Source organism: Hypanus sabinus, chromosome 8 (genome assembly GCF_030144855.1).
Source record: "Hypanus sabinus isolate sHypSab1 chromosome 8, sHypSab1.hap1, whole genome shotgun sequence".
NCBI lineage: Eukaryota > Metazoa > Chordata > Chondrichthyes > Myliobatiformes > Dasyatidae > Hypanus > Hypanus sabinus.
In genome coordinates, this window is record NC_082713.1 from 160,033,203 (window position 1) to 160,048,559 (window position 15,357).

Here is a 15,357-nt window from a genome sequence, read left to right on the forward strand (position 1 = left end):
AGGACTAACTGAAAGAAGAGGTAGTAAGAGATTTGAAGGTGGTAGGGGGAGGGGGAGATCCGAAATGATAGGAGAAGACAGGAGGGGGTGGGGTGAAGCTAAGAACTGGAAAAGTGATTGGCAAAAGGGATACACAGCTGGTGAAGGGAAAGGATCATGGGATGGGAGGCCTAGGGAGAAAGAAAGGGGGAGGGGAGCACCAGAGGGAGATGGAGAGCAGGCAAGGAGTGATTATGAGAGGGGCAGCGAGAGAGAGAGAGAAAAAAAAGGAAAATAAGTAAATAAGAGATGGGGTAAGAAGGGGAGGAGGGGCATTAACGGAAGTTAGAGAAATCAATGTTCATGCAATCGGGTTGGAGGCTACCTAGACGGAACATAGGGCGTCTCCATCTTCCTCTGGTGCTCCCCTCCTCCTTCCTTTCTCCCGAGGCCTCCCGTCCCATGATCCTCTCCCTTCTCCAGCTGTGTATCCCTTTTGCCAATCACCTGTCCAGCTCTTAGCTTCATCCCTCCCCTTCCTGTCTTCTCCTATCATTTCGGATCTCCCCCTCCCCCTTCCACTTTCAAATCTCTTACTATCTCCTCGGCCCAAAGTGTTGACAGCGCTTCTAACTATAGATGTTGCCTGGCCTGCTGAATTCCTCCAGCATTTTGTGTGTGTTGCTTGAATTTCCAGCATCTGCAGATTTCCTCATGTTTGCGAATAACCATTACTTGATGTTGTAACTTACTGTTCGAATCTCCATTACAGTGCCATCTAGTGCTTGGCACTGGAGATCAGTGAAGATATTTTAATACTGGAAATTCTTGTCAAGGTTAGACGTTTGATGATGGAAGATAGTTATCTACTAAACATAGGTATAATAAATGAATTTTCACATTTATATCCATATGTAGTGATTGTCACATTTATCTTCTGAAACAATTTAGCTTCTAATTTTGTACCTGAGTAATCCAAAGGGACTGTACTCAATATGCAAATTCAATTTCCTTAGAAATACAGGCCACCTGAGTGTCGTAAGACCTTTTTCATAAGACTTTGACAGCACTGACAAAACTGGCATTTATTGTTCAACACACCCAAAATGCCTGAGGTACTCAGCAGGTCAGGCAGCATCTATGGAGGGAAGTGAACAGTTGACGTTTCAGGCTGAGACTTTTCATCAGGACTGGAATGAAAGAGGGCAGAAGTCAGAAAGAAAGGGTGGTGGGGTGGGACGGGAGAGAATCATGAGCTGGTGGGCGATACGTGAATCCAGGTGAGTGGGGAAGGTAGTGTGGCAGAGCAGAGAGAAGTGGGAATGATGTGAAAAGGCAAAGAGTCGAGCAAGATGGAAAGGACAGTAGTCCATGGATTAAAGAGGAAGAAGAGGAGAATAAGAGGGAGGAAGGTGTGAATGATGAGATCGGGAAAGGGAAGGTGAAAGATCAAGAGGAATAATGAATAACAAGCAGGTGGTAATGTGGAGAGGGAAACAGATGGGAATGTTTACTGGAAGTTAGATTGATGTTGATGTCATCAGGTTGGAGATTACCAAGATGGAATACGAGGTGTTTCTCCTCTAATCGATTTGACAGTAGAGGAGGTCATGAACAGACTTGTCAGTGTGGAAATGAGAAGTAGAATTGAAATAGCTGTAGAAGTGAGGAAGTAGTTATGAATCAACACAATTCCAGCTCAAGTGGCTCTGATGTCAGCCTCCAGTCGACACACTTTTCTCTGCACTGAATTAGCTTTCTTTTCTTTGATCAGCCCATTTGAAGTTCTTCCTACCGAGGAAGCTGCCAATTTGTAAGTGTGCACCTTACCACCAAGACAAATGTCAGGTTGTCTTAAAAGAGAATTGGCGAACGAGGCACCAGAGAGGCACTGATGAATTGATGATGATAACGGGATGAAATATCCGGGGGAAGGGTGGAGTAATCTCACAGGAGGCATAGAATCAAGAAACAGTTAAAACAAGCAAACGGCTTGACAAAGGTCAATTTAAGGGTGAACAGATAGCTAGTGACCTGGATTAAGGCTACAGATCTGACCAGAGAAGAGTAAATGGTTAAAGTTAAGTAAAAAGGTCAGAACAAAAAAAGATGGATGAGATCAGGAAGAAGGTTAACTGAAGATCACCTGGAGAGAAAATAATGAAGTAAAAGAAGAGAGAAAATGAGTAGAAAGAATAAGAAAAGTTGATAAACAAGACAGTCAGGAATAAGCAACAATACTGGGCTTTTAAAAAAGCACCTTAATTTTGCATCTATATGCATCTACCATTATAATGATTGTACATTATTATCTGACCAGAATATGGAGTTCAAAGTTAAAATCTGCATGAAATAATGCTAATATTATTTTTGCTTTGTAGACACATTAATTGTCTCACTACCTTTCAATATCATTCAAATGCTAATACAACACCTTGCAAGAAAATGTTCATTACTTGGTGCAGTGTTCCTATGGACCAAAAGGATTCAGAGTGTCCTCAGTTTGCTCCCATTGCAATAAAGCTGTGGTTTTCTCCATACTCCTGGCACCTTCACAACAGCAGATAGATGCAATTATGAGGAAATTTTTGGCGTAGTTTGACGTTTAAGACCACAAGAGTGGATTTGATAACTATTTTCTAAACATTTTAGATTCAAAATACAGTAGTTCTTAGTAACAACTTTCTGTAGATAAGTTTTACTTTTATTGATTCCTATATAAAGTGAGGTTTTCATTTGTCCTAAATTGTTTTGCTTCCTCATTACATCTTTGAGCAATGTTGAAAAGCTATGATTTTTTTCCACGACTTGAACAGTAAGACTGTCTATTCTGCAATGTATATATAACTTCCCAGAACTTTGCTGCCATCTTCAAAAAGCAAGAGACCTTAGACATGAAAGAGTAGAATTATATAGAGTTCTATAAATCTGGCTTTCATTTGCTTGGGCATAGGAGATTGTGAAGTGATTGAACTGAGTTAGGTAAGATGAGAAAGGAGCTCCAAAAAAAAGTACAGGCAAGCTATTTGCTCTGGTTAGATCATCCAGAATATGGAGTTCAAAGTTAAGATTAAATCTTGGCCATTTGCAACTGAAGTCAGGAAGCAATTTTTCCATAAAGTGTTGGAAAAATGCATTTCAAATCCTCAAAGCTTTGGGATGCCGGCTTAATTGAAATCTGTAAGCATAAGATTGATAGATTAATGTTACTTAGGGATAAGGAGCAAAGTTAGGTAAATGGAATAGTGATACCGATCAACCGTTATCTGATTGAAAAGCAGAATGGTTCCAGATGTCTATTCCTTCCTATGTTCTTGCAGATGTAATTCTGAGTCAAGAATCTGAGGAAATATTCATTAGCTCAAAGCAGCTGCAACAACATTTGAAAGTCCTGATCTAGGTAGGTCAAAGCTGTTTGATAATCTCTTCAGCCGCCAGTTTAAAAACCTACCCCTTCCACTCCAGCTGTATAAGTAGGTCCAGTGTGTTCCAGCTGCAGGATGCACTACATTAACTCGTCAAAACTTTCCTGTCAGCACCTCCTGATCCTGCAAATTCGTCTCAGATCAAAATCGGCAGGTGCAAGGAAACAGCATGAAATAAGAGAGTTAGGAGAATGGGCAGGGACTCAGATTGGTAAGAGTTGACTCGTTATATTGTTGGTATTTATCAGTAACTTAGATGGCCAAGCAGAAAGCCATGTACTGAAACTTACTGATAGTATAAGCTATATAGATGAAAGCAGTAGGTTACAAGTACAGTGACTAGGGAGACCACAGACTACTGAATACAAGGAAGTAGGAAGACATATATTTTGGGTTGGGGAAAAAATGGAGCAGAGATCTCAAAGTTCAAAGTAAATTTATTATCAAAATACATATATGCTACCATATACAGCCCTGAGATTTCTTGCGGGCAGTTGCCTGTAAAGTGAAAAGCAAGACACAACGGATACTCAAAAAGACTGAAGTCATTAAATGCCATGAACAGGTGCAAAATTAATCAAAATGCTAATGGAACGTTAGTCTTTATAGGGATGGTCGAATTCATGTTACCATTATACAAAGTACTGAAAGACTTGTATTTGTTACTGGCCTCCATTGGTAAAATGTATTAAACTATGTTATTAAGGGAAACTGGAATAAAGTGGAATTAAAGAATAATTCAAAGATTTGAAGTACATTTATAATCAGAGTATGTATGCAGTATACAACCCTGAGGTTTGTCTTCCCCGCAGACAGCCATGAAACAAAAAATGTCAAACCCGCTCCCATGAGCAAAAAAGGCAAATCATACAAATGGCAACAAAAAAAGAGCATAAAACACAAAATCAAAAGTGTCCAGACATACTCAGTTCAACTCAGTTCATTATCTGCAGTCCGCCCCGATCAAAATTGCACAAAATAGCAACAAAAAGAGGAGTGAAAAGAAACTAGAAACACATCATTACCTGAACTACAGAGACCAGTCCACAAACCGTATTGATTAAACCTTGTCCAAGACCCAGAAATCCAGCACCATCTCCAACCACATCGAGAGAGAGAGACCATCCGAATGCAGGGACCCTCCTTCGGGAGCAGTGAGCGAGAGGAAGAGGGAGAGAGGCTGTCACACACAGCCACTTTCCTCTGGCAGCAGCTAGCGAGGGGCTGGTAGACGGTGTTGAACATCCCATGATTTCAATCTTCCTTGGCGAATTGGAGAGATCAGTGAGAAATGGAGTCAATAATGGGCTTGCACCCCATCTCCAAGCTTCTTGGCCTTGAGTTTGCTCATTTCACTCAAAGCATCATGGAATTGTCTTGGAGACAGCAAAGTGCCAGGCCGCTCAATTGGCCTGAAAATGCACCACCAAAATGAAGGTCACAGGCTCAAACAGTAGCAGAACTACATTTAAAAGAAAAAGAAGATGCAAAAGAAGTGAACCATCCGGAAGATGTTGCTCTTGGTCATGTTGTTCGCTGATGCCATATTAAGGCCTTTACAGTGGCTCGTAGAAAATTGAAATAAAATCAGTGAATGCTATATTTAAAAACCAAAAGTAACTGCAGATGCTGGAAAATGGAATTAAAAACAGGAAATGCTGGAAACACTCAGTAGGTCAGGTAGTAACTTAGGAAAGAGAAACAGAGTTAATGTTTTAGATTGAAAACCTTTCATCGGAGCTAGGAAAGAGCAAAGTAAATTAGTTACAGCAAATGACAAGAGATGAATGGGTAGAACAGGAATATCTGATAAGGGGAGGCTGAGGTTGCTATGGATATAAACTATAAATGAAGTCATCTGGTTGTTGGGTTAGTGTAGGGAGACAGGGATGGAAGCCATGAACAAAAGTATGTAGAACCCATGAAACAAGGGCTTTAAAGAGATAGAATGCAAACAAGTAAATGTAACAGCATATATCATTGAACAGGTTGAATCTTGCCAATGGAAAGTGGAAGCAGTGAGCTGATATAGCAGATGAAAGACTATCACAGAACTGGTTCACTCTGATGCAAAGGAAGTGAGTTATTTGAAATAAGTCTATAAGATATAGGAACAGAATTAGGCCATTTGGCCCATTGAGTCTGCTCCGCCATTTCATCATAGCTAATTCAATTTTCCTCTCAGCCCCAATACCTGCCTTCTCCCCATATCCCTTCCAGCCCTGACCAATCAGGAATCTATCAACATCTGCCTTAAATATTCATGACGTCTTGGCCTCCACAGCTGCGTGTGGCAAAGAATTCCACAGATTCACTACCCCCTGACTAAAGAAATTCTTTCTCATCTCTGTTCTAAAAGGAAGTCCCTCCATTCTGAGGCTGTGTCCTCTGGTCTTCGACTCTCCCACCACATGAAACATCCTCTCCATATCCACTCTATCAAGGCCTTCCACCATTCGATAGGTTTCAATGAGGTCACCCCTCATTCTTCTGAATTCTATTGATTATAGACCCAGAGCCATCAAATGCTCCTCATATGACAAGTCATTCAATCCTGGAATCATTTTTGTCAACCTCCTTTGAATCCTCTCCAGTTTTATTACATCCTTTCTAAGAAATCATTGAATTTTTCAACGTATTATTGTTCCATTGAAATTATTTGTTTCACTTTGATTCTATCCTTTCTCTCCTAGTCCGAAAGGCTGTGATATGGTCAGGTGGAAGATGAGGTGCAGTTCCCCAAATTTCCATTTTAACAGTCTCATCGTCAGAACTGATACAATAAAAACAGAGAGAGTGGAGAATGGAACAGAGATTACACATGCAGGGAGAGAGAATCCATAGACATCAGAGCTGTGCGCTTATAATGGTTGAGAGTTATACTTCTTCAAAGTTTGCTTCAATAACTCAGATGTCTTACGTTCTGTGCTTTTTGCTTGATTTTTGCTGTCTGTGTGAATTGTTCTGCTTTTTTGCATGTTGAGTGTTCGATGTTTTCTTTGAACAGGTCCCATGCTGTTTCTTTGTTTGTTGCTGTCTGTGGAAAGATGAATCTCAGGGTTGTATACTGCATAACATACTTTGAAAATAAATGTACTTTGTACTTTACTCTTCTAGAAATGTAATCTTTACTTACAAAAAAAGGCTTACCTTCACCATCCAGATAAATACCATAAAAGCAGAACAAACGGTGTATCCTTTATGAGTCACTCACTTCTACCACCCAAAAGACTTTCCATCACTGACAAAGGTCAAGTCAAGTGTAATAGAATACTGTCCCATTGACTGGATAGATGGAACTAATTGACACTATCCATGACAAAGAATCTCATGTCATTTGTCATACATTCACTACCCTAAGCATTCACTCTCTCCACCATGACAGCAGTGTTGGGCCATCTACAAACTAAACTTCTTTTACTCACCTAGACAACTCAGACAACAACCTTTCTAAACAGGTCAGCAAGTTGATGGAGATCGCACCACCAGAAGGTTCCCTTCTAAATCACTGGTTTAGAAATGCATGCTGTTCCTTCATAAACTCTGGGGCTTATCCTTGAAATTCTCCCCTCAATAACACGATGCACTCTGCATCAGGGGTTCCCTACCTGAAGTCTACAGACCCCTCAAGAAGTCCATGGCATAAAAAAGTTGGGAACCCCTGCACTAGAAGGAAGGGGGATGGAAGTGACAGAGATGGACCATGTGAAGATAAGAGAGCAGGGTAGAAATTGGAAGCAAATGAGATTAAATATTTGAGTTCTGTATGAGTGCAGGAAGCAGCAGTTCCAATACAAACAATGATATATCAGGAACAGAGCCGAGGGAGTGGACTAGAGTTGAGCTGAAACAAAGGGAGCTTCCTGTATCCTACAAAATGAAACTGCACGTGGGTCCATCTGATACATGCAGCTTTGATTTGGAGTAAGTAAGTAGAGTTAAAGGAGTTTTTCAGTGCGAGGACAAGTTGGCTCAGGTGAGTGAGTGGGTTGTTGGATGGGAACTGGATGACCCTCTCTGTTCAGGGAAGAGATGGATGTCCGTCAGACCAACCTGGCAGGAGGTGTAGAGGGATTGCGCAAACATGGTAAAGAGGAGCTGGTTGGGGTCAGCGAAATGGAAACTATCCATCATAGATTGGAATGGAAAGAAAGGATGGAATCAAGATTGTAAGAATTAGTTTCAATGGGGCAAGAGATGGCTGGTCCAAGTCAGTCTTAGAAAGGAGGTGGAAGTGGTTTTTCTGGATTTGAAGACTGAAAGGCTGGAAGGTGTGGCAAGAAGATATCCCAAAGAAATGAGGTCCACAACTGCATGGAAGGCAATAGTTTGTTGTTCAATATGGAAGTCATGATTTGGAGGGAGGAATGAGGAAGTGTTTGAGAGCTGATAAAGGTCAGTTTGCAAGATCATGTATGTCAGTTTGGTAAGGAACCAGGTGTGATTCTGAGTGAATGAAGTGCAGTGTGTTCAAAGAGGGGGTAGGCTGGGGAGAATCAGGGCAATGTAAAAATCACAATGTTGTGATGGCATGAGGGCTGAGGAGGGGTAAAGATGGATCAGGAGAAAGAGCTTGGAACAGGGAAGGCAGAGGCAGCAGAAGTGAAATCCAACAATAGATTGAGCTTGGAAATCATTAGAATCATAGAGATTACAACAGCAAAACAGGTTCTTCAATCCAACTTGTCCATGTCAATCAGAATGCCCATCTAAGCTGGTCCCATATGCCTGTATTTCACCCTTTTCCCACTAAAACATCTGTTTACCTGCTCAAGTGCTATTGGATTAAGATATGGATATGGGGAGATAAATCTGAGACCTCTGCTGGGAACGAATCATCTGGGATAAGAGCATGTTCGATGAGAAGGGACACCAAAAATAGAGCAGGGGTTGGAACTGGGATGGAAATCTAGAACATTATTGGAATTCCAAGCTTGTTGAAGTTTATAATCTTAGATATCTGAGAGGGCAGATGTAAATCATCTGCCACAGCACCAAATGCAGCAAAGAAGAAAAATGAAATCTGGACCATGTAGTTTTGATACTAGAAATACTTAAGTGGCTGGATAACATCTGTGGAGAAAGAAAAGTTCAAAGTTCTTTCATCATAACATGCTTTATGAGGGAGAGAAACAGGGAAGGGGAGCAGTGCATAAGGCCTAAAATAAGATGAAAGGATAGAAAGATTAAATGGCAAAAAGAGATGAGAATGTAAAGCAAAAGAGAATTAAATTAATTACCAGTCTAAGAGAAGGCCCGTTAATTGAACTTACTAAGGAGACTTTATTTCCCAGTAATTTTTTATTTCTCGTTTCAATCGAAACCTTTCCAGGTCTCTCTGGAGACAAATTCTCTACTGATGTCATTGATAATACCGATTCCCACAGCTATCTTGACTGTACTTTTCCTCACCCTGTCTCCTGTAAAAATGCTATTCCCATTTCTCAGTTCCTTCTTCTCCACAGCAACTGTTCCCAGGTTGGGGTTTTCCTTTCCAGGACATCAGAGATGTCTTCTTTCTTCAAGAAGAGGGTTTCCTTTCCTCCACCATTGGTACTTACCTCACTTCCATCTCTTCCATTCCCCATACATCTGCGCTCCTCCCATCTTTCCACGTCCTTAACATATCCTAACCTACCCATAAGCCTCTGCACCAAGCACACCATTTTTCACAACTTCCGCCATCTTCAATGGGATCCAATCACCAAACAGATCTTTACCTCCCCCTCCCCCATTCTCCCTCTCTGCTTTCAGCAGGGACTGTTCCCTCTGTGATTCCCTTGTCCATTTGCTCTCTCCCCATTAATCTTCCTCCTGCACATATTCCTGCAAGCGGCAGAGATGTTACCCTTGACAATTAACCTCCATTCAGAGCCCCAAACAGGTGCGGGAACACTTCACCTGTGAATATTTTGGGATTGTCTATTGTATCCAGTTCTCCTGATGCAGCCTTCTCTACATTGGTGAGACCCGATATAAATTGGGGGATCACTTTGCTGAGCACCTCTGCCCCATCTGCAAAATGTGGAATTTCTCAGTGGTTAAACATTTTAATTGCTATCCCCATTCCCATTCCAACATGACAGTCTTCTGCCATTTTGAGAACATTCTCAGGATGGAGGAACACTACCTAATATTTCATCTAGTTAGCCTCCAATGTGATGGTATAAGCATCGATTTTACCTTCCGGTAATTTTGTTCCCTTCTCCCTTCTTTCTTCTTCCATCTCCCACTATTGTCTCTTACCTCTTCCCCTCACCTGCCCATCACTGCCCCAGGTGCTCCTTCTCCTTTTCCTTTCTCCCATCTTCTTCTTCTCATAAGGTTTAATGGCGGTGGGCAGACCAATTTAAGGCGCATTACTGCCACCTACTGAGCATTATTCAAGCACACCAAATACTTCTCTTCCAGTTAGTGTTCTGCCACCATCCCTTTCATATTTGTGCCCCTACAACTCCACATAGTATTATGAGCATTAGCTGACAAACTTCTAGCATTCCATTGTGAAGTGGGAAAAAGAACATTAACAACCTTTGTCTGACCATTAGCTAACAAATGTCTGGCATTTTTGTAAAAAATAAGAAAAAAAAGGAAATAAAAAAAGAAAAAAAGAAAACAAAACTCTTCTTTCAAGTCTGAATATTATTTAGTCCTCTTTGTAAAGCACCATTAATAACTTCTGGAAATGTCTTTTATCACTAGATGTTTTCTGCAGCTTTTAATATAATTTTATTTTTTTTAATCTGTCCTATTTTTAGTTTGTGCTGCAAAATCTACCACATCTGCCGTGAAAGTAACATATTTTAGTTTAGCAACTATCAACAAATCCTCTGTTATGCAATCATGCACTTTACACACATACTTAAATTTATCTGTATTCTGGATATTAATAGGTCCCAATGATACCGTCTTCTGTACTTTCTGAAGAGCTTCTGCATATGAAATTTTATTTCAAAAGTCCATGTCTTCTCCACAATCACCATGACCATGTTCACCACCAAACCTACCTCACCACTTTTTACCACTACACACATGACTAAACTCTGGCACTGAAAACGTCTCAGAGGGGTTGACACCTATAACTCATATAGCCTAAATAATCTCCATCTGGCAACTTTTTCCCATCAATTATTTAATCAACACTGATAAGCTGTCCATTCTTACTCCACCACATAACCTTTTTAGATATTTAGAATTTTCAGCTTTTCACCTGACCAAGTTATTTTTAACTTGGCCTGTGGATACATCTACAGGTGCTCCCGTGATTATTCTCCAAAGTCACTGTCCTTCAATATAATTCCTTGGTGGTACTTTGCGTCCTCCCACAGCTTTAACCCTAAAGCTTTCTCATGTTGCTTACTATCTTAACAAAACACCAAGAGTGCCCCATTCCTTCAAGGCCTTTTGCCCACAATATCTCCTAACGCTTTTTTCAGATCCTTAGTTAATTTAATCAGATAAATATCAGAACCAGGGCAACATTCAAAACTCAGCAATACATTAAACGCTTCGTTCCTTCTTTCATTTAAGTCCTGCCCACTGTATTCTTCACTAGATAATAAGTATATATAAGGAAAAAGGAGGATTCCTGAAGAGAGAATCTAGGGAGCTAGGTAGGAAGCTGAAAAGCAGGTCCTCTAGGGTAGTAATCTCTGGATTGCTGCCTGTGCCACGTGCCTGTGAGGGTAAGAACAGGATGATCTGGCAAATGAATGTGTGGCTGAGGAACTGGTGCCAGGGGCAGGGTTTCAGATTTCTGGATCACTGGAGTCTCCTTTGGGGTAGGTATGATCTGTACAAAATGAGCAGGTTACAAATGAACTTGAGGGGGACCAACTTCTTTGCTAGAACTGTTGGTGAGAGTTTAAACTAATTTGGCAGGGGGATGGGAAACTGGGTAATAGGGCTGAGAGTGGTGTAGTAGGTATACAAGCAGAGGCAGGGTGTGGTGAGACTGTCATGATGGACAGGCAGATGATAGAGCAAAATTGCAGTCAGTGAGATGAGTTGCAATACAACAGGGGTGACAAATACAGGACTGAAAGTGTTTTATTTGAAAGCACGCAATATATGGAATAAGGTAGATAATCTTGTAGCACAAGTAGAGATTAGCAGGTATGATGTTATGGGCATCACTGAGTTGTTGCTGAAAGAAGATTATAGTTGGGAGCTTAACATCCAGGATACACATTGTATCAAAAGGACAGGCCAGTTGGCAAAGGTGTTGATATGCGTCTGTTGGTAAAACATGAAATCAAATCCATAGAAAGGGATGATATAGGATCAGAAAGTGTAGAATCATTGTGGGTAGAGTTAAGAAATGGCAAGGCTAAAAAGATCCTGATGGAAGTTATATACAGGCTCCAGTACACTAGCCAAGTTGTGAACTACAAATTACAATGGGAGGTAGAAAATGCATGTCAAAAGGGCAAAGTTTCGAGAATCATGGAGAATTTCACTATGCAGGTAAATTAGGGAAAATCAGGTTTGTGCTGAGTTTGGATCCCAAGAAAGAGATTTTGTAGGTTCTTAGAGCAGCTTGTGGTTGAGCCCACAAGGGGATGAGCTATTCTAGATTGGGTGTAATGTAATAAGTTGGATTTGATTAGGGAGCTTAAGGTAAAGGAATCCTTAGGAGACAGTAATCATAATATGACAGAATTCACTCTGCATCTTGAGAGGGAGAACCTAAGTCAGATCTATCAAAGTTATAGTGGAGAGAAAGGAATAACAGAGGCATGAGAGAGGAGCTGACCCAAGAAGATTGGAACAGGACACAAGCAGGGATGATGGCAGAACAGCGATGGCTGGAGTTTCTTGTAGCAATTCGTGAGTCAGAGTATAGACGTATCTCAAAGAAGAAGTATTCTAAAGGCAGAATGGAACAACTATGGCTGGCAAGAGAAGTCAAAGCCAACATAAAAGCAAGAGGGGGCATATAACAGAGCAAAAATTAATGGGAAGTTAGAGGATTGGGAAGCTTTCAAAAACAAACAGCAATATGCTGAGAGTTTGAGAGTGTCAGGGGGCAGAAATGAGTGCAGTTGCCAATACTAGGGAAAAGGTGCTTGGGAAATTAAAAGTTCTGATGTTAGATAAAGCATTTGGTGTGGATGGTGTACACCCCAGGGTTCTGAAAGAGGTGGCTGAAGAGATTGTGGAAGCATTAGTAATGATCTTTCAGGAATCACTAGATTCTGGCATGTTTCTGGAACACTAATTGCAAAAGTCACTCCATTCTTCAAGAGGGAAGGGAGGCAGAAAAGTGGAAATTAAAGGCCAGTTAGCCTGACTTCAGTAGTTGGGAAGATGTTGGAGTTGATTATTAAGGATGAGGTTTCAGGTTACTTGGAGGCACACGATAAAATATGCAGAAGTGAGCATGGTTTCCTTAAGGAAAAAGCTTGCCTGACTAATCTATTGCAATTTTTTGAAGAAGTAACAAGAAGAATAGACAAAGAGGAATTGGTGGAAGTTGTTGTACTTGGACTTGCAGAAGGTCTTTGACAAGGTGCCGCACATGATTCTGTTTAGTAAGATAAGAGTCCATGGAATTACAGGAAAGATACTGGCATGGGTAGAGCATTGGTTGATTGACAGGAGGCAAATGGTGAGAATAAAGGAAGCCTTCTCTCGTCAGCTGCTGGTGACTTGAAGTGTTCTGCAAGGGTCACTGTCGGGACTGATTCTTTTTACGCTCTAAGTCATGTATCGATGTCTTTGTGGCCAGGTTTGTGGATAGTACGAAGATAGGTGGAGGGGCAGGTAGTGTTCAGGAAACGAGGAGTCTGCAGAAGGACTTGGACAGATTGGGAGAATGGGCAAAGAAGTGGCAAATGGTATACAATGTATGGTCATGGAATTTGGTAAAAAGAATAAAAGTGTGGACTATTTCTGAATGGGAGAAAATTCAAAAATCAGAGGCACAAAGAGGCTTCGGGCTCCTTGTGCTGGATTCCTAAAGGTTAATTTGCAGGTTGAGTCAGTGGTAAGGAAGGCAAATGCAATGTTAGCATTCATTTCGAGAAGACTAGAATATCAAATCAAGGATGTAATGCTGAGGATTTGTAAGGCGCAGGTGAGGCATCAATTGGAATATTGTGAGTAGTTCCGGGCCCCTTATATAAAGAAATATGTGCTGACATTGGAGAGGGTTCAAAGAAAATTCTGGGAATGACAGGCCAATCATATGAGAAGCACTTTATGGCACTGGGCCTGTAATCACTGGAATTTATAAGAATGAAGAGGGATCTCATTGAAACATATCAAATGTTGAAAGGCCCAGATCGAGTGGATATGGAGAGGATGTTTCTGCTAGTGGGAGAGTCTAGGACCAGATGCACAACCTCAGAATAGAGGGATATCCATGTGGAAAAGTAATTAGAAGGAATTTCTTTACCCAGAGGGAGGTGAATCTGTGGAATTCTTTGCTACAGGCAGTGTGGAGACCAAGTTATTGAGTGTATTTCAGGCAAAGATTGTTAAGTTCTTGATTGGAAGAAGGCAGGAAAACATTGTAGAGAGGAAACTGGATCAGCCATGATCAAATGGTGAAGCTCACTGACCTGAATGGCCTAATTCTGCTCCTATTTCTTATGATCTTATAAGCGACTACAATCCTCAATTATCTGCCTATTTTACCATTTCCCAGAAAAATGCTGTTTGCCTTCCTCCATGCAACTCCTATTACTCAATGTCATCTCCCATTGGCTCCTTCCATTTTCCTCATCACTTCCCTTTCTTCCATGGTTTAATCTCTTCTCCTTTATTAGGTACAGGAGGTACCTAATAATGTGGCCACTGAGTGAGAGAGAGAGAGAGTGTGTAACTTGTTTGCTTTTATGGGTTGAGTATTGGATCAATTTTGCATGGTTCCCTTTTATTTTATGACGAGGCAGCTTCTATGGTCCAAATAATTGTACAGCATCAAAGGAAAATGTATGAATCTCACCTTGCAATAAACATGGAGATTCTTAAAAAAACATCTGGTTCGTTACAAGTTTTTAATGAAGAACATCCGTGTACCATGAAGAGTTAAATCTGAAGCCTATAATTATTCATCTAGACTTTCAATCTAATTTATTTATGTTGCTCGCCCTAAATATTTATAATTTATTAAATACTTCTTATCATTTTATTGCCTTATTTATTTCATTCAGTGTTTCTTCCTCAGGCAACACATTCCCTGCTGTTTTACAACCGGGTCATGTGTTCTACTCACAGGCAGCTCTCTTCTCATTCTTACTTAGGCTCCAGGAAATCTGCAAAAGCAGTCTAGCAAATATTACCCTCTTCTGTTTCCATCTCACCATTTATAGGGTGCTACCTCACCGCTGTTTGACAAGTCCTTGCTTTATGGCTGGGGTTAAGAATTTGTTTGAGCAGAAAATGAAGTCTTTGTCCTAGTGATCGCCCATACACTGGCCAAGATTCCTACTGCTAGAATCGGTATGAGAGTGTCATTGTTATATAGAAGATTATCTTTGAAGGTATTAGTAAATGGAAAGGAACCACCTTCTGCAATAAGCAAACAGAAATTTAGAAACATCGTGTTTTGATCTTTCTTGTTTTGGTGTAATTTGAAGAAGCACAAGAGTCTCAATTGGAACAATATCTATAGAAATCTCCAAGTGTTAGCTCTGTGCATGGTTGCTCTTTAGATTTCACACACAAAATGCTGGTGGAATGCAGCAAGCCAGGCAGCATCAATAGGGAGAAGCACCATCGACGTTTTGGGCCGAGACCCTTTGTCAGGGCTAGCTGAAAGGAAAGGTAGTAAGATAGACTTTCAAATCTCTTACTATCTTTCCTTTCGGTTAGTCCTGATGAAGGGTCTCGGCCTGAAACGTTGACGGTGCTTCTCCCTATTGATGCTGCCTGGCCTGCTGTGTTCCACCAGCATTTTGTGTGTGTTGTTGTTTGAATTTCCAGCATCTGCAGATTTCCTCGTGTT